General features: G+C 45.9%; 1 protein-coding gene across 3 annotated transcripts in view; it reads right to left on the reverse strand.

The window, feature by feature from the left end:
- LOC118375003 (glutamate receptor ionotropic, kainate 5-like) overlaps positions 1 to 18,296 on the reverse strand; it is a 205,458-nt gene that overhangs the window by 176,246 nt on the left and 10,916 nt on the right. The window contains exon 1 of one of the 3 annotated variants that reach the window (XM_052490067.1): positions 3,550 to 3,652. The exons of the other annotated variants lie outside the window; for them this stretch is intronic. The gene's annotated coding sequence lies outside the window, so the exon portion shown is untranslated. Of the gene's footprint in view, positions 1 to 3,549; positions 3,653 to 18,296 lie in introns of those variants that run through there. 3 annotated transcript variants of the gene reach the window in all.

Genomic DNA, 18,296 nt, shown 5'->3' on the forward strand with positions numbered 1-18,296 from the left:
GGTTATAAACTCTAATACTACTACAACTATCACCACCAGAGCAAACCTGGGGCCCTGGTTATAAACTCTAATACTACTACAACTATCACCACCAGACCAAACCTGGGGCCCTGGCTATAAAATCTAATTTATCCCATAATGGATCCAAAAGAATGAAGCCTTGGTCTTAGCTACATGTCACTGTATACATGTCAAACCACGTGCCAACCTAGTTACAGTACATAACACTGTCAGAAGTGAGAGGTACAAGGGTACATGGTCATGTCAGTTGTTATGACAGCATTGTGTATGCATTATACAGTGCATTCAGAAAGTATTCAGAGCCCTTGACTTTTTCCACATTTTGTTACTTTTCAGCCTAATTCTAAAATGTACTAAATAAAAAGGAATCCTCATCAATCTACACACAATATCCCATAATGACAATGTGAAAACAGGTTTTTAAGATTTTTTTCAAATGTATTACAAAATATGTATATACATATATATATACCTTATTTACATAAGTATTTCGACCCTTTACTATAAGACTCGAAATTCAGCTCAGGTGCATCCTGTTTCCATTGATCATCTTTGAGATGTTTCTACAACTTGATTGGAGTTCGCCTGTGGTAAATTCAATTCATTGGACATGATTTGGAAAGGCACACACCTGTCTATATAAGATCCCACAGTTGACAGTTCATATCAGAGCAAAAATCAAGCAATGAGGTTGAAGGAATTGTCCGTAGAGAACACAGTGGCCTCCCTCATTCTTAAATGGAAGAAGTTTGGAACAACCAAGACTCTTCCTAGTGCTGGCCACCCAGCCAAACTCAGCAATCGGGGAAGAAGGGCCTTAGTCAGGAAGGTGACTGACAGAGCTCCAGAGTTCCTCTATGGAGATGGGAGAAGCTTCCAGAAGGACAACCATCTCTGCAGCACTCCACCAGTCAGGCCTTTATGGTAGAGTAGCCAGACGGAAGCCACTCCTCAGTAAAAGGCACATGACAGCCCGCTTGGCGTTACCTAAAGGACTCTCAGACCATGAGAAACAAGATTCTCTGGTCTGATGAAACCAAGATTGAACTCGTTGGCCTGAATGCCAAGCGTCACATCTGGAGGAAACCTGGCACCATCCCTATGGTGAAGCATGTTGATGGCAGCATCATGCTGTGGGGATGTTTTTCAGGGGCAGGGACTGGGAGACTAGTCAGGATCGAGGGTAAGATGAACGAAGCAAAAAATAGAGAGATCCTTGATGAAAACCTTCTCCAGAGTGCTCAGGACCTCAGACTGGGGAGAAGGTTCACCTTCCAAAAGAACAATGACTCTAACCACATAGCCAGGACAACGCAGGAGTGGCTTCGGGACAAGTCTCTGAATGTCCTTGAGTGGCTCAGCCAGAGCCCGGACTTGAACCTGAGTGAACATCTCAGACCTGAAAATAATTGTGCAGTGACTATCCCCACCCAACCTGACAGAGTTTTAGAGGATCTGTGGAGAAGAATGGAAGAAACACCCCAAATACAGGTGTGTCAAACAGGTGTGTCATACCCAAGAAGACTCAAGGCTGTAATATCTGCCAAAGATGCTTCAACAAAGTACTGAGTAAAGGGTCTGAATACTGTAAATGTTTAAAAATAATCATATTTTTTTCATAACATTTCTAAAAACCTGTTTTTGCTTTGTCATTATGGCGTATTGTGTGTAGATTAATGAAGGGAGAAAAACAATTAAATCCATTTTAGAATAAGGCTGTAACGTAACACAATTTGGAAAAAGTCAAGGGGTCTGAATACTTCCCGAATGCACTGTATATAAAGCCATTATGACATCCCTTTCGCAACACACTGAAGCTCACTCCTCCTGTCCTCTCCAGCCTATTCTGGAGCAGAGAAAGGAAATCAGTGTTATGTTATCTCTGTGCTTCTGCAGTAATGGTATTATTTAGTCATCTTAATTCTCCTGGGCTGACCAACAGTGTGAACAATGCAGGGCCTTACTAAGCCCATCAGCGTGGTCGCATGAAGCAGAGGTCTTTTCCTGCTCCACAGACCCTACAGGCTCCTCTATCCCTCTACCTCGTTCCTTCTGCATCCTTCCTCCATCTATTTATCCATCCTCCCTCTCTCCTTCTGCATATACCTCAGCCTCTTTCTCTCTTCCTCTCTCCCCTCCATCCCTCACTCACTCCATCATCTCTCTCTCTCTCTCTCTCTCTCTCTCTCTCTCTCTCTCTCTCTCTCTCTCTCTCTCTCTCTCTCTCTCTCTCTCTCTCTCTCTCTCTCTCTCTCTCTCTCTCTCTCTCTCTCTCTCTCTCTCTCTCTCTCTCTACCTCTCCCTCCCACCTTCTCCTCTCTCTGTGGCGGGAGAGATTTGTGCGTGTAATGGCGTTATTCACAGTTCATTGGTCTGTTTGAAGGGACTATCTTGATTGAGCGTTTCCCAGTGCAGGGCAGGGAAGGGTGGATTGGGGACTGTATAAAGATGTGTTGGAAGCCTGTGGAGATGGATGGGCTATGGGAACATGGACAAACAGTAGGGTGCTGCCATGTTTGTCAAGCCTATAATCTAAAGATAACATTGTAAACTGGAAACAATGGCACACACAAGAGGGAAACTGACACTATACACACTCTTGAAGCATGCAGGAGATATTTTAGCTCTTTGAGAGGCTCAGTCTGTTGGAAATATTGCACATAGAAACAGCAGGCTAGCACAGATGAGTGAAATTGATAGTAAACTGGACACTGGAAAGCAAGTGGATAAGCCCCAGAGCTAGCCAGACAGAGAAAAACAGAATCAATCACGCTCTCGCTCGCTCACTTTCTCTCTCTCTATTCTCTCTCTCTCTCCCCCACCCACCCTCCCTCACACCCCCTCTCTCTCCCCCTCTCTTTCTCTCTCTCTCTCCTCCCTTCCTGCCTCCCTAGCCCCCACCCCCTCTCTCTCTCCCTCTCTCCCCCTCTCTCTCTGTCTCTCTCCCTCTCTCTCTTCTCTCCACATTCTGGTCTTCATCTTTCTCTCCTTCTAATAAATGCATGCACTGACAAAGAACCCAAAACTGCTCTGAGAAGCAGTTTACACTTCACTAATTAGTCCAAATGAACCCCAGGCAGACTTACAGTACTCGCTCACACATTACACACACAAAAACAACACATACACATAAATGCAGTTCCTACTCTCACACCACTCTGATTCTGCTGCAACTCTTACACACACACACACACACACACACACACACACACACACACACACACACACACAAACACGCACGCACGCACGCACGCACGCACGCACGCACACACGCACGCACACACACACACACACACACACACACACACACACACACACACACACACACACACACACACAAAGTGCCTCCACCTGAGGCAGAAAAGGCAACCAGAGTCGCGTCGCTTTGAAGGCAGTGTAAAACCAATGCTGCGGAAAAATGCTGTGGCTGGGAAACAGAGCATGATATTAACTAAGTACGGTCAGACGATACATACATGTACATATAAACAGTCACACACAATACAGGTAAAGAAGAGTCCTACTTACAGAATGAGTCAGACGATATCAGAAGCGGTGTACCATATATGTGTGTGGTAGCCAGTCAGCACAGCCCTCGACGGGCATGGAGATGGAATCCACTGGTGGGGGGTCAGGGACGAGGGGGGATGCGTCTACCGCGGAGGGGGACTTGTGGGGCTGTCACAGCATTCCGGATTGTTTCCGAGAAGGGGTGGGGGGCTGAGAGAGAGAGAGAGAGGACAAAGATGGAAGATTCTGGTACTTGAACTGTGATAGCTAGGCAACAATATTCCTTTTGGAGGTGAGGAGAAAAAGCAACAACTGAGGATAGAAAAAATCTTCAGACACCCTCAACAAAAGTAGAGAGTAAAAGACAGAAGGAGGAAAAGAAAAGGTGTTGTGCTGTCTTCTTCCCTTTCTTTATCTCTCTCCCTCTCCCTCTCCTCAGTAGAGCTATAGACGTGGAAGGAGCCTCTTGGTCAAATGAAACACGAGGGTTGAAAAATGTGTCTGTTTCAATCCAAAAGGGCCCCCCTCCTTCCCTTTCCTTCCCTCGTTTCCTTCCCTCTGGGCCGGCGGAAGGCCTCGACGGCTCCGAGTACCGTTGTCTAAATCCAATACCTCTCCCAGAAGAAGAGGGGGAAACAGAAGAGAAAATGACAAGCAGATGAAGGGGATTTCAGACACCTGTTCTCTATCCCTCTCCTTTTCACTGTCTACTTTTCTCTTTCCTTCCCTCTCTCTCACGCTTGCTGTCACTACCTCTATCTAACCTGTCCTTCCCTTCTAGTAGCAGTCCCCCTACTTGTTTGTTTGTTTCTGTCTCGTCTTGCCAGCGGAGGCTGAGGGGGATGCAGTCAGATCCTCTAATTGCTGCGTCGCTCGCTCTCAGTCCCCGTCAGGCAGACAGGCAGCACCAAACCCAACACAGGACTGACTGCTTCTCTCTTCTATACCCCTATCTCCCTCTCCCTCTCTCTCTCTCTCTCTCTCTCTCTCTCTCTCTCTCTCTCTCTCTCTCTCTCTCTCTCTCTCTCTCTCTCTCTCTCTCTCTCTCTCTCTCTCTCTCTCTCTCTCTCTCTCTCTCTCTCTCTCTCTCTCTCTCTCTCTCTCTCTCTCTCTCTCACACACACACACACAGTCTGGAATGACAATGATGACTGTCTGTTTGTAATGCTTGTTTATAATGCCTCCCAGTTTACTGTCTGTCTGTTTAAGAGCCATCCAGTTCCGGTCCAGGGGTGTACAGCGGGACCTTTTACCCTCCTCTAGTGCTCAGCTGCCCCCCCTGGTCAGAATTCTGCCTCTTTTTCTGCTTCTTCCATCGTGCAACCAAGCAGCCAACCAACCAAGCAGCTTCCAGCAGATCTCAGACAGACAGGCTAAATTAGGCTGAGGCAGGACGTCTCTAGAAGGATTCTGACAAATCTCAGTTAATTATCTTTATCTCTTCTCTCTCTCTCTCTCTCTCTCTTTCTCTCTACCTGTTTCCCTATCTCCTTCTCTTCTCCGTTACCTCTCTCCTTCCTCGTTATCTATTCAGGGCAGTTTGTCCCTCTTCTCTCTCTGTCACCAACGGAGGATCAGGAAGAATAGACTTGTTTCATAATATATTCCTCGTCAATGGGTGAAGAGGTGGGGGGAAAGGAGGATGACCAGAAAAAGTGAAAAGTGGAGGGAAAATTGTTCCTTTAAAAAATAAGCCCACAGAAGGCGGGATTCCCAAGGGGGGACTGTCAACTACTTGGTTCTGCTGAGGGACCGGTCTGGAACAGACGCAGAACTTTGAAGTGAGCAGAGTAAAGTCTCATAATCTAGACAGGATGTACAGCCGATAAATCCACCCGTGTACCACAATCTCATGTAGTTTTCTGGAGGAGCGTCACAGTTGAGTATTTCCTTCCAGGGAGAAACATCCCCCGAAGCTCAAGGTCCTCTACAAGCTGTTACACTGGCATAAACACCCCAAACCTCTAGATTTCATTAAATCCCATTGGATGCGGTTGTAATCTCTCACTGGAACAATTGTAGCACTGGTGGTTGTGCTCCTGGTGGGGGGGGGGTCACTCTGCAGGGGTAGAGAGGTGGTCAGTATTGGGGTGCTGGATGCAAGCAGTTTGTCTTTATTCCCCATGGTGGGAACTGTGACTCCTGACTGACAAGGAAAGGATTCAGAAAGGTAGAGATAATTCCACTAGGTTTCAGCCCTGTAGGAGAGAGAGAAAGGCAGAGAGAGGGAGAGAGAAAGAGAGAGTATGTGACATTTGTGTCATTCTGGCTTATCATGCACGCATTCTCCTCGTCCGACTCAACTCTGCCTGTCTTCCTCCTGTCTAGTCTGTCCGTGTCACTCTTCCACTGACATTACCTTCCATTCCCCTCTTCACCTCTTCCCTTCATTTCCTTCCCTCATCTCTCTCTCTCTGCAGCTCAATCTCCCCCTTTACATCTATCTATCTTAGTTATCACAGTCTCCTCTTTCTTTTTATCCCTGCTATGTTTCACAGGCCCTCCATATATATCTGTCCATCTTTCTATACAGCATCTGAGTGGATCTGTACTTTAATAAATCCTCTTACGGATCCGCCCCTTATTTTCAATTTTCACCTCAAATGACATATCCAAAACTAACTGCCTGTAGCCCTGAAGCGAGGATATGCATATTCTTGGTACCATTTGAAAGGAAACACTTTGTTTGTGGAAATGTGGAAGGAATGAAGGAGAATATAACACAATAGATCTGGTAAAAGATAATACAAAGAAAAAAACAACAGTTGTTTTGTATCATCATCTTTGAAATGTAAGAGACAGGGCATAATGTATTATTCCAGCCCAGGTGTAATTTAGATTTTAGCCACTCGATGGCAGCAGGGTATGTGCAAAGTGGATATTGATCCAATGAACCATTGCCTTTCTGTTCAATATTTTGTATCAAGACTGCCCAAATGTGCCTAATATTTTTATTAATAACTTTTCATGTTCAAAACTGTGAATTCTCCTCAAACAGTAGCATGGTATTATTTCATTATAGTAGCTACTGTAAATTGGAAAGTGCAGTTATATTAACAAGAATGTAAGCTTTCTGCCAATATCAGACATGTCTATGTCCTGGGAAATTGTCTTGTTACTTACAACCTCATGCTAATCGCATTAGCCTACGTTAGCTCAACCGTCCCGCAGGGGACACACCGATCCTGAAGAAGTTTTAACATGCCAGTCTCTCTCTCTATCTCGCTCACACTTTCACTCACATTCTCACTCTCGCACTCGCTGCTCCTTAAAGGCAACAGCTAAAACCACAGTCCAGGAGAAAAACACTGTCTCCTCAACAGGCAAAAGTCCAAGATAAAAACCAAATAAAAATAGACATATACATATACAGCCAGTTTAAAACCACCCGTCTCCTCTCTCCACATATACAGCCAGGTTAAAACCACCCGTCTCCTCTCTCCACATATACAGCCAGGTTAAAACCACCTGTCTCCTCTCTCCACATATACAGCCAGGTTAAAACCACCCGTCTCCTCTCTCCACATATACAGCCAGGTTAAAACCACCTGTCTCCACTCTCCACATATACAGCCAGGTTAAAACCACCCGTCTCCTCTCTCCACATATACAGCCAGGTTAAAACCACCTGTCTCCTCTCTCCACATATACAGCCAGGTTAAAACCACCTGTCTCCTCTCTCCACATATACAGCCAGGTTAAAACCACCCGTCTCGTCTCTCCACATATACAGCCAGGTTAAAACCACCCGTCTCCTCTCTCCACATATACAGCCAGGTTAAAACCACCTCTCTCCTCTCTCCACATATACAGCCAGGTTAAAACCACCTGTCTACTCTCTCCACATATACAGCCAGGTTAAAACCACCTGTCTCCTCTCTCCACATATACAGCCAGGTTAAAACCACCTGTCTCCTCTCTCCACATATACAGCCAGGTTAAAACCACCTGTCTCCCCTCTCCACATATACAGCCAGGTTAAAACCACCTGTCTCCTCTCTCCACATATACAGCCATGTTAAAACCACCTTTCTCCTCTCTCCACATATACAGCCAGGTTAAAACCACCTGTCTCCTCTCTCCACATATACAGCCAGGTTAAAACCACCTTTCTCCTCTCTCCACATATACAGCCAGGTTAAAACCACCTATTGCCTCTCTCCACATACAGTATACAGCCAGGTTAAAACCACCTGTCTCCTCTCTCCACATATACAGCCAGGTTAAAACCACCTGTCTCCTCTCTCCACATATACAGCCATGTTAAAACCACCTGTCTCCTCTCTCCACATATACAGCCAGGTTAAAACCACCTGTCTCCTCTCTCCACATATACAGCCAGGTTAAAACCACCTGTCTCCTCTCTCCACATATACAGCCAGGTTAAAACCACCTGTCTCCTCTCTCCACATATACAGCCAGGTTAAAACCACCTGTCTCCTCTCTCCACATATAGAGTCAGGTTAAAAGCACCTGTCTCCTCTCTCCACATATACAGCCAGGTTAAAACCACCTGTCTCCTCTCTCCACATATACAGCCAGGTTAAAACCACCTGACTCCTCTCTCCACATATACAGCCAGGTTAAAACCACCTGTCTCCTCTCTCCACATATACAGCCAGGTTAAAACCACCTTTCTCCTCTCTCCACATATACAGCCAGGTTAAAACCACCTGTCTCCTCTCTCCACATATACTGCCAGGTTAAAACCACCTGTCTCCTCTCTCCACATATACAGCCAGGTTAAAACCACCTGTCTCCACTCTCCACATATACAGCCAGGTTAAAACCACCTGTCTCCTCTCTCCACATATACAGCCATGTTAAAACCACCTGTCTCCTCTCTCCACATATACAGCCAGGTTAAAACCACCCGTCTCCTCTCTCCACATATACAGCCATGTTAAAACCACCTGTCTCCTCTCTCCACATATACAGCCAGGTTAAAACCACCTGTCTCCTCTCTCCACATATACAGCCAGGTTAAAACCACCCGTCTCCTCTCTCCACATATACAGCCAGGTTAAAACCACCCGTCTCCTCTCTCCACATATACAGCCAGGTTAAAACCACCTCTCTCCTCTCTCCACATATACAGCCAGGTTAAAACCACCTGTCTACTCTCTCCACACATACAGCCAGGTTAAAACCACCTGTCTCCTCTCTCCACATATACAGCCAGGTTAAAACCACCTGTCTCCTCTCTCCACATATACAGCCAGGTTAAAACCACCTGTCTCCCCTCTCCACATATACAGCCAGGTTAAAACCACCTGTCTCCTCTCTCCACATATACAGCCATGTTAAAACCACCTTTCTCCTCTCTCCACATATACAGCCAGGTTAAAACCACCTGTCTCCTCTCTCCACATATACAGCCAGGTTAAAACCACCTTTCTCCTCTCTCCACATATACAGCCAGGTTAAAACCACCTATTGCCTCTCTCCACATACAGTATACAGCCAGGTTAAAACCACCTGTCTCCTCTCTCCACATATACAGCCAGGTTAAAACCACCTGTCTCCTCTCTCCACATATACAGCCAGGTTAAAACCACCTGTCTCCTCTCTCCACATATAGAGTCAGGTTAAAAGCACCTGTCTCCTCTCTCCACATATACAGCCAGGTTAAAACCACCTGTCTCCTCTCTCCACATATACAGCCAGGTTAAAACCACCTGTCTCCTCTCTCCACATATACAGCCAGGTTAAAACCACCTGTCTCCTCTCTCCACATATACAGCCAGGTTAAAACCACCTTTCTCCTCTCTCCACATATACAGCCAGGTTAAAACCACCTGTCTCCTCTCTCCACATATACTGCCAGGTTAAAACCACCTGTCTCCTCTCTCCACATATACAGCCAGGTTAAAACCACCTGTCTCCACTCTCCACATATACAGCCAGGTTAAAACCACCTGTCTCCTCTCTCCACATATACAGCCAGGTTAAAACCACCTGTCTCCACTCTCCACATATACAGCCAGGTTAAAACCACCTGTCTCCACTCTCCACATATACAGCCAGGTTAAAACCACCTGTCTCCTCTCTCCACATATACAGCCATGTTAAAACCACCTGTCTCCTCTCTCCACATATACAGCCAGGTTAAAACCACCTGTCTCCTCTCTCCACATATACAGCCATGTTAAAACCACCTGTCTCCTCTCTCCACATACAGTATACAGCCAGGTTAAAACCACCTGTCTCCTCTCTCCACATATACAGCCAGGTTAAAACCACCTGTCTCCTCTCTCCACATATACAGCCAGGTTAAAACCACCTGTCTCCTCTTTCCACATATACAGCCAGGTTAAAACCACCTGTCTCCTCTCTCCACATATACAGCCATGTTAAAACCACCTGTCTCCTCTCTCCACATATACAGCCATGTTAAAACCACCTGTCTCCTCTCTCCACATATACAGCCATGTTAAAACCACCTGTCTCCTCTCTCCACATATACAGCCATGTTAAAACCACCTGTCTCCTCTCTCCACATATACAGCCAGGTTAAAACCACCTGTCTCCTCTCTCCACATATACAGCCAGGTTAAAACCACCTGTCTCCTCTCTCCACATATACAGCCATGTTAAAACCACCTGTCTCCTCTCTCCACATATACAGCCAGGTTAAAACCACCTGTCTCCTCTTTCCACATATACAGCCATGTTAAAACCACCTGTCTCCTCTCTCCACATATACAGCCAGGTTAAAACCACCTGTCTCCTCTCTCCACATATACAGCCATGTTAAAACCACCTGTCTCCTCTCTCCACATATACAGCCAGGTTAAAACCACCTGTCTCCTCTTTCCACATATACAGCCATGTTAAAACCACCTGTCTCCTCTCTCCACATATACAGCCAGGTTAAAACCACCTGTCTCCTCTCTCCACATATACAGCCAGGTTAAAACCACCTGTCTCCTCTCTCCACATATACAGCCAGGTTAAAACCACCTGTCTCCTCTCTCCACATATACAGCCATGTTAAAACCACCTGTCTCCTCTCTCCACATATACAGCCATGTTAAAACCACCTGTCTCCTCTCTCCACATATACAGCCAGGTTAAAACCACCTGTCTCCACTCTCCACATATACAGCCAGGTTAAAACCACCTGTCTCCTCTCTCCACATATACAGCCATGTTAAAACCACCTGTCTCCTCTCTCCACATATACAGCCAGGTTAAAACCACCTGTCTCCTCTCTCCACATATACAGCCAGGTTAAAACCACCTACCTCCTCTCTCCACATATACAGCCAGGTTAAAACCACCTGTCTCCTCTCTCCACATATACAGCCAGGTTAAAACCACCTGTCTCCTCTCTCCACATATACAGCCATGTTAAAACCACCTGTCTCCTCTCTCCACATACAGTATACAGCCAGGTTAAAACCACCTGTCTCCTCTCTCCACATATACAGCCAGGTTAAAACCACCTGTCTCCTCTCTCCACATATACAGCCAGGTTAAAACCACCTGTCTCCTCTTTCCACATATACAGCCAGGTTAAAACCACCTGTCTCCTCTCTCCACATATACAGCCATGTTAAAACCACCTGTCTCCTCTCTCCACATATACAGCCATGTTAAAACCACCTGTCTCCTCTCTCCACATATACAGCCATGTTAAAACCACCTGTCTCCTCTCTCCACATATACAGCCAGGTTAAAACCACCTGTCTCCACTCTCCACATATACAGCCAGGTTAAAACCACCTGTCTCCTCTCTCCACATATACAGCCATGTTAAAACCACCTGTCTCCTCTCTCCACATATACAGCCATGTTAAAACCACCTGTCTCCTCTCTCCACATATACAGCCATGTTAAAACCACCTGTCTCCTCTCTCCACATATACAGCCAGGTTAAAACCACCTGTCTCCTCTTTCCACATATACAGCCATGTTAAAACCACCTGTCTCCTCTCTCCACATATACAGCCAGGTTAAAACCACCTGTCTCCTCTCTCCACATATACAGCCAGGTTAAAACCACCTGTCTCCTCTCTCCACATATACAGCCATGTTAAAACCACCTGTCTCCTCTCTCCACATATACAGCCAGGTTAAAACCACCTGTCTCCTCTCTCCACATATACAGCCATGTTAAAACCACCTGTCTCCTCTCTCCACATATACAGCCAGGTTAAAACCACCTGTCTCCACTCTCCACATATACAGCCAGGTTAAAACCACCTGTCTCCTCTCTCCACATATACAGCCATGTTAAAACCACCTGTCTCCTCTCTCCACATATACAGTCATGTTAAAACCACCTGTCTCCTCTCTCCACATATACAGCCATGTTAAAACCACCTGTCTCCTCTTTCCACATATACAGCCATGTTAAAACCACCTTTCTCCTCTCTCCACATATACAGCCAGGTTAAAACCACCTGTCTCCTCTCTCCACATATACAGCCAGGTTAAAACCACCTGTCTCCTCTCTCCACATATACAGCCATGTTAAAACCACCTGTCTCCTCTCTCCACATATACAGCCATGTTAAAACCACCTGTCTCCTCTCTCCACATATACAGCCAGGTTAAAACCACCTGTCTCCTCTCTCCACATATACAGCCATGTTAAAACCACCTGTCTCCTCTCTCCACATATACAGCCAGGTTAAAACCACCTGTCTCCTCTCTCCACATATACAGCCAGGTTAAAACCACCTGTCTCCTCTCTCCACATATACAGCCAGGTTAAAACCACCTGTCTCCTCTTTCCACATATACAGCCATGTTAAAACCACCTGTCTCCTCTCTCCACATATACAGCCAGGTTAAAACCACCTGTCTCCTCTCTCCACATATACAGCCAGGTTAAAACCACCTGTCTCCTCTCTCCACATATACAGCCAGGTTAAAACCACCTGTCTCCTCTCTCCACATATACAGCCATGTTAAAACCACCTGTCTCCTCTCTCCACATATACAGCCATGTTAAAACCACCTGTCTCCTCTCTCCACATATACAGCCAGGTTAAAACCACCTGTCTCCTCTCTCCACATATACAGCCAGGTTAAAACCACTAACCATATACAGATATGTTTATATTTTAGTCATTTAGCAGACACTCTAATCCAGAGCAATTTATAGTTAGTGTATTCATCTTAAAATAGCTAGGTGAGACAACAACATATATCTCAGTTATAGTAAGTGCATTTTTCCTACATACAGCCAAGATAGAGCCACTGTCTCTCCTTATACAATCCAGAATCAACCCTGGCTCTGCCCTATTCCTACCTAGCTTGCTTGCCAAATCTGCTACAGGTTTAGCCAACAATACCAAACATGCCAAAGCATGAAAATGACAAAGCAGTTGGCTGAAGCAGAACCGATCTGGCTTCCGGGCTAAGTCTTACCGGTTCAGCCCAGATACTCAAATCTTTTCCCAGTTCACTTCACCTATTTTGTGGTCCGAGTCATCTTTGTATTCACATTGCTATGTTTAGAAAGGAAACAAAATATTTTTCCAACATTCACTCAACATTCACTCAATGCACTGCAGGACAAGCCATTCTATCAGAATGTGTTATCCGACAGCTACTTACATTTTGGAAGCTTTTGTTCTATGTTGCTCTGTCTGTATGCTATGTCTTGCTTGTCCTATGTTGCTATGTTGCTATGTCTATGGTGCTATTGTCTATATTGTAATTGTTTTTAATAACCTGCCCAGGGACTGCGGTTGAAAATTAGCCGGCTGGCTAAAACCGGCACTTTTACTGAAACATTGATTAATGTGCACTGTCCCTGTAAAAATAAAATAAACTAAACTAAAACGAATAGATGGTATTTATTAAAGATGAGACATAATAACTGTAATCAGAACATACTATTAAGATGTACATATTATTGGTAACAGAATAAATAGCAGAAGAATAACTGCAGATTAAATTATGCTGTAATTGGAAATTCTACACCCAATGTAGACTACTGCCCCTTTAAGAGCTACAATTGATTTTGTACCCTATGTTGTGATTGTTACCAAATATGTTGGTGTCTTCTCACCAGTGGAGGCTGCTGAGGGAGGACAGATCATAATAATGTCTGGAACAGAGTGAATGGAATGGCATCAAGCACATGGAAATAATGTGTTTGATGTATTTGATACCATTTAACTTATTCTGCTCCAGCCACTACCATGAGCCCGTCCTCTCCAACTACGGTGCCACCAACCTCCTGTGGTTCTCACACTATTCAAACTCTACAATGGAATAAACAGCTTATGAAGTTCTCTTAGCCTATAGATCACATATTACAAACTAATCATCTGAACCAAAAACGTCACACGTTTGAGAATTTCTGTGCATCCTTGACAATCGCTAATCAATAGGCCATAACCAAAAACAGCATTTATTTTCCGCGAACCTGCACATCATCATCTTCTCTCTATTGTGGCACCAGTGTAAGAGGGTTTATGACAGGGGAAACGCTGTTGAAGTAGTCTAATGTGAGGGTTTATGGCAGGGGAAAGGCTGTTGAAGTAGTCTAGTGTGAGGGTTTATGACAGGGGAAAGGCTGTTGAAGTAGTCTAGTGTGAGGGTTTATGACAGGGGAAACGCTGTTGCAGTAGTCTAGTGTGAGGGTTTATGGCAGGGGAAACGCTGTTGCAGTAGTCTAGTGTGAGGGTTTATGACAGGGGAAACGCTGTTGAAGTAGTCTAATGTGAGGGTTTATGACAGGGGAAAGGCTGTTGAAGTAGTCTAGTGTGAGGGTTTATGACAGGGGAAACGCTGTTGCAGTAGTCTAGTGTGAGGGTTTATGACAGGGGAAACGCTGTTGCAGTAGTCTAGTGTGAGGGTTTATGACAGGGGAAACGCTGTTGCAGTAGTCTAGTGTGAGGGATTATGACAGGGGAAACGCTGTTGCAGTAGTCTAATGTGAGGGTTTATGACAGGGGAAAGGCTGTTGAAGTAGTCTAGTGTGAGGGTTTATGACAGGGGAAATGCTGTTGCAGTAGTCTAGTGTGAGGGTTTATGACAGGGGAAACGCTGTTGAAGTAGTCTAGTGTGAGGGTTTATGACAGGGGAAACGCTGTTGCAGTAGTCTAGTGTGAGGGTTTATGACAGGGGAAACGCTGTTGAAGTAGTCTAGTGTGAGGGTTTATGACAGGGGAAACGCTGTTGAAGTAGTCTAGTGTGAGGGTTTATGACAGGGGAAACGCTGTTGCAGTAGTCTAGTGTGAGGGTTTATGACAGGGGAAACGCTGTTGCAGTAGTCTAGTGTGAGGGTTTATGACAGGGGAAACGCTGTTGAAGTAGTCTAGTGTGAGGGTTTATGGCAGGGGAAACGCTGTTGCAGTAGTCTAGTGTGAGGGTTTATGACAGGGGAAACGCTGTTGCAGTAGTCTAGTGTGAGGGTTTATGACAGGGGAAACGCTGTTGCAGTAGTCTAGTGTGAGGGTTTATGACAGGGGAAACGCTGTTGCAGTAGTCTAGTGTGAGGGTTTATGACAGGGGAAACGCTGTTGAAGTAGTCTAGTGTGAGGGTTTATGACAGGGGAAACGCTGTTGAAGTAGTCTAGTGTGAGGGTTTATGACAGGGGAAACGCTGTTGAAGTAGTCTAGTGTGAGGGTTTATGACAGGGGAAACGCTGTTGAAGTAGTCTAGTGTGAGGGTTTATGACAGGGGAAACGCTGTTGAAGTAGTCTAGTGTGAGGGTTTATGACAGGGGAAACGCTGTTGCAGTAGTCTAGTGTGAGGGTTTATGACAGGGGAAACGCTGTTGAAGTAGTCTAGTGTGAGGGTTTATGACAGGGGAAACGCTGTTGAAGGAGTCTAGTGTGAGGGTTTATGACAGGGGAAATGCTGTTGCAGTAGTCTAGTGTGAGGGTTTATGACAGGGGAAACGCTGTTGAAGTAGTCTAGTGTGAGGGTTTATGACAGGGGAAACGCTGTTGAAGTAGTCTAGTGTGAGGGTTTATGACAGGGGAAACGCTGTTGCAGTAGTCTAGTGTGAGGGTTTATGACAGGGGAAACGCTGTTGCAGTAGTCTAGTGTGAGGGTTTATGACAGGGGAAACGCTGTTGAAGTAGTCTAGTGTGAGGGTTTATGACAGGGGAAACGCTGTTGAAGTAGTCTAGTGTGAGGGTTTATGACAGGGGAAACGCTGTTGCAGTAGTCTAGTGTGAGGGTTTATGACAGGGGAAACGCTGTTGCAGTAGTCTAGTGTGAGGGTTTATGACAGGGGAAACGATGTTGAAGTAGTCTAGTGTGAGGGTTTATGACAGGGGAAACTCTGTTGCAGTAGTCTAGTGTGAGGGTTTATGACAGGGGAAACGCTGTTGAAGTAGTCTAGTGTGAGGGTTTATGACAGGGGAAACTCTGTTGAAGGAGTCTAGTGTGAGGGTTTATGACAGGGGAAACGCTGTTGAAGGAGTCTAGTGTGAGGGTTTATGACAGGGGAAACGCTGTTGAAGGAGTCTAGTGTGAGGGTTTATGACAGGGGAAACGCTGTTGAAGGAGTCTAGTGTGAGGGGTTATGACAGGGGAAACGCTGTTGCAGTAGTCTAGTGTGAGGGTTTATGACAGGGGAAACGCTGTTGAAGGAGTCTAGTGTGAGGGTTTATGACAGGGGAAACGCTGTTGAAGGAGTCTAGTGTGAGGGTTTATGACAGGGGAAACGCTGTTGAAGGAGTCTAGTGTGAGGGTTTATGACAGGGGAAACGCTGTTGAAGGAGTCTAGTGTGAGGGTTTATGACAGGGGAAACGCTGTTGCAGTAGTCTAGTGTGAGGGTTTATGACAGGGGAAAGGCTGTTGAAGTAGTCTAATGTGAGGGTTTATGACAGGGGAAAGGCTGTTGAAGTAGTCTAATGTGAGGGTTTATGACAGGGGAAACGCTGTTGCAGTAGTCTAGTGTGAGGGTTTATGACAGGGGAAAGGCTGTTGAAGTAGTCTAATGTGAGGGTTTATGACAGGGGAAAGGCTGTTGAAGTAGTCTAATGTGAGGGTTTATGACAGGGGAAACGCTGTTGCAGTAGTCTAGTGTGAGGGTTTATGACAGGGGAAACGCTGTTGAAGGAGTCTAGTGTGAGGGTTTATGACAGGGGAAACGCTGTTGCAGTAGTCTAGTGTGAGGGTTTATGACAGGGGAAACGCTGTTGCAGTAGTCTAGTGTGAGGGTTTATGACAGGGGAAACGCTGTTGAAGGAGTCTAGTGTGAGGGTTTATGACAGGGGAAACGCTGTTGCAGTAGTCTAGTGTGAGGGTTTATGACAGGGGAAACGCTGTTGAAGGAGTCTAGTGTGAGGGTTTATGACAGGGGAAACGCTGTTGCAGTAGTCTAGTGTGAGGGTTTATGACAGGGGAAACGCTGTTGCAGTAGTCTAGTGTGAGGGTTTATGACAGGGGAAACGCTGTTGCAGTAGTCTAGTGTGAGGGTTTATGACAGGGGAAACGCTGTTGAAGGAGTCTAGTGTGAGGGTTTATGACAGGGGAAACGCTGTTGCAGTAGTCTAATGTGAGGGATTATGACAGGGGAAACGCTGTTGCAGTAGTCTAGTGTGAGGGTTTATGACAGGGGAAACGCTGTTGAAGTAGTCTAATGTGAGGGATTATGACAGGGGAAACGCTGTTGAAGTAGTCTAGTGTGAGGGTTTATGACAGGGGAAACGCTGTTGAAGGAGTCTAGTGTGAGGGTTTATGACAGGGGAAACGCTGTTGCAGTAGTCTAGTGTGAGGGATTATGACAGGGGAAACGCTGTTGCAGTAGTCTAGTGTGAGGGTTTATGACAGGGGAAACTCTGTTGCAGTAGTCTAGTGTGAGGGTTTATGACAGGGGAAACGCTGTTGCTGTAGTCTAGTGTGAGGGTTTATGACAGGGGAAACGCTGTTGCAGTAGTCTAGTGTGAGGGATTATGACAGGGGAAACGCTGTTGCAGTAGTCTAGTGTGAGGGTTTATGACAGGGGAAACGCTGTTGCTGTAGTCTAGTGTGAGGGTTTATGACAGGGAAACGCTGTTGCAGTAGTCTAGTGTGAGGGTTTATGACAGGGGAAACGCTGTTGAAGTAGTCTAGTGTGAGGGTTTATGACAGGGGAAACGCTGTTGCAGTAGTCTAGTGTGAGGGTTTATGACAGGGAAACGCTGTTGCAGTAGTCTAGTGTGAGGGTTTATGACAGGGAAACGCTGTTGCAGTAGTCTAGTGTGAGGGTTTATGACAGGGGAAACGCTGTTGCAGTAGTCTAGTGTGAGGGTTTATGACAGGGGAAACGCTGTTGAAGGAGTCTAGTGTGAGGGTTTATGACAGGGGAAACGCTGTTGCAGTAGTCTAGTGTGAGGGTTTATGACAGGGGAAACGCTGTTGCAGTAGTCTAGTGTGAGGGATTATGACAGGGGAAACGCTGTTGAAGGAGTCTAGTGTGAGGGTTTATGACAGGGGAAACGCTGTTGCAGTAGTCTAGTGTGAGGGTTTATGGCAGGGGAAACGCTGTTGCAGTAGTCTAGTGTGAGGGTTTATGACAGGGGAAACGCTGTTGCAGTAGTCTAGTGTGAGGGTTTATGACAGGGGAAACGCTGTTGCAGTAGTCTAGTGTGAGGGTTTATGGCAGGGGAAACGCTGTTGCAGTAGTCTAGTGTGAGGGTTTATGACAGGGGAAACGCTGTTGCAGTAGTCTAGTGTGAGGGTTTATGGCAGGGAAACGCTGTTGCAGTAGTCTAGTGTGAGGGTTTATGACAGGGAAACGCTGTTGAAGTAGTCTAGTGTGAGGGTTTATGACAGGGAAACGCTGTTGCAGTAGTCTAGTGT

This window comes from Oncorhynchus keta, chromosome 31 (assembly GCF_023373465.1).
Source record: "Oncorhynchus keta strain PuntledgeMale-10-30-2019 chromosome 31, Oket_V2, whole genome shotgun sequence".
Taxonomy (NCBI): Eukaryota; Metazoa; Chordata; class Actinopteri; order Salmoniformes; family Salmonidae; genus Oncorhynchus; species Oncorhynchus keta.